This window comes from Arachis hypogaea, chromosome 9, assembly GCF_003086295.3.
Source record: "Arachis hypogaea cultivar Tifrunner chromosome 9, arahy.Tifrunner.gnm2.J5K5, whole genome shotgun sequence".
NCBI lineage: Eukaryota > Viridiplantae > Streptophyta > Magnoliopsida > Fabales > Fabaceae > Arachis > Arachis hypogaea.
In genome coordinates this window covers 36,751,832-36,753,446 of record NC_092044.1, presented here as the reverse complement: position 1 = coordinate 36,753,446, position 1,615 = coordinate 36,751,832, and the positions used below count along the sequence as shown (strand labels likewise).

Here is a 1,615-nt window from a genome sequence, read left to right as displayed (position 1 = left end):
TGAAAGAAACCTCTCAGAAAATTTCAAACAAAAAGTTGACAACACGGCAGACGAGCCCAATCATGAAGGAGAGGCAAGAAAGGTTCTTGGTGATTACACCATTCCTACCTCTGACTTCTATGGCAAAAGTATCTCTATACCTGCTATTGGAGCTAACAACTTTGAGCTTAAGCCTCAGTTTGTTTCTCTTCTGCAACAGAATTTCAAGTTCCATGGACTTCCACTGGAAGATCCACATCAGTTCCTAGATGAATTCTTACAAATCTGTGACACTGTTAAGACCAATGGAGTGGATCCTGAGGTCTTCAGACTTATGCTTTTTCCCTTTGTTGTTAGAGATAGAGCTAAAATATGGTTGGACTCTTAGCCTAAAGAAAGCTTTGACTCTTGGAAAAAGCTGGTCAATGCTTTCTTGGCCAAATTCTTTCTTTCTCGAAGGATGAGCAAAATCAGAGTGGAATTTTAAACCTTCAGACAAAAAGAAGGTGAATCCCTCTATGAAGCTTGGGAAAGATACAAGCAACTGATCAGGATGTGTCCTCCTGTCATGCTCTTAGAATGGTTTATCCTAGGTATCTTCTATGATGGTCTTTTTGAGATGTCCAAAATATCATTGGATAGCTCTGCAGGTGGATCACTCCACTTGAAAAAAATGCCTGAAAAGGCAAGAGAATTCATTAAAATGGTTGCAAACAACCAATTCATGTACACCTCTGAGAGAAATTCTATGAATAACGAGGTCCCTCAGAAGAAAAGAGTTCTTGAAGTTGACATTCTGAATGCCATATTAGCTCTGAACAAGATCATAACCTAACAGGTTAATATGATCTCTCAACATTTGAATGGAATGCAAGCTGCAGTTGGCAGCACTCAAGACGCTTCTTCTGAAATTGAAGCTTATGATCTTGATCAACCAACCATGGAGGAGGTGAATTACATGGAAAAACCATATGAAAACACCTACAATCCATCATAGATGAATCATCCTAACCTTTCATGGAAGGATCAACAGAAGTCTCAGCAAGGCTTCAACAATAATCAAGGTGGAAGGAACCAAAACAGGTTCAACAACAGACCACCATTCCCATCTTCTCAGGGGAATATGGAGACTCCCAAGCAGAGGCTTTCTGACTTAGTCACTATAGTCTCCAACCTCTTTAAGACCACTCATAGTTTCATAACTGAAACAAGGTCCTCCATCAGAAATTTAGAGGTACAAGTTGGTTAGCGGAGCAAGAGGATCCATGAGACTCCTCCTGACACTCTTCCTAGTAACACTAAAGTGAACCCAAGAAAAGAGTGCAAGGCCATCACCACTGAGGCTGAGACCGAATCTGGAGAAATTGGGATGGCGTTGAACGCTAGTGAAGAGCATCTCACTGGGGGTTCAACGCCCAACTTGGCACCAATGCTAGCGCTGAATCCCAGTGAGGAAGCCTTCACTAGGCGTTCAATGCCCAAACTAGCCTCAGAGCTGGCGCTGAACACCAATGAGGAAGCCCTCACTGGGCATTCAACGCCTAAACAGGCAAGGACTCTGGCATTGAACGCCAGCAAGGACAGCCCTGCTGGGCATTCAACGCCCAAAATGGTAAGGGAACTGGCGTTGAACGCC

The 1,615-nt window shown here is 43.2% G+C and overlaps 1 non-coding gene across 1 annotated transcript; it reads right to left on the bottom strand.

Moving 5' to 3' along the window:
- Nucleotides 1-445: 445 nt before the first annotated feature.
- On the bottom strand, nucleotides 446-554 carry LOC112714102 (small nucleolar RNA R71). Its single transcript, XR_003159057.1, has one exon. It is a non-coding gene; the product is annotated as a small nucleolar RNA R71 (small nucleolar RNA).
- Nucleotides 555-1,615: the final 1,061 nt, after the last annotated feature.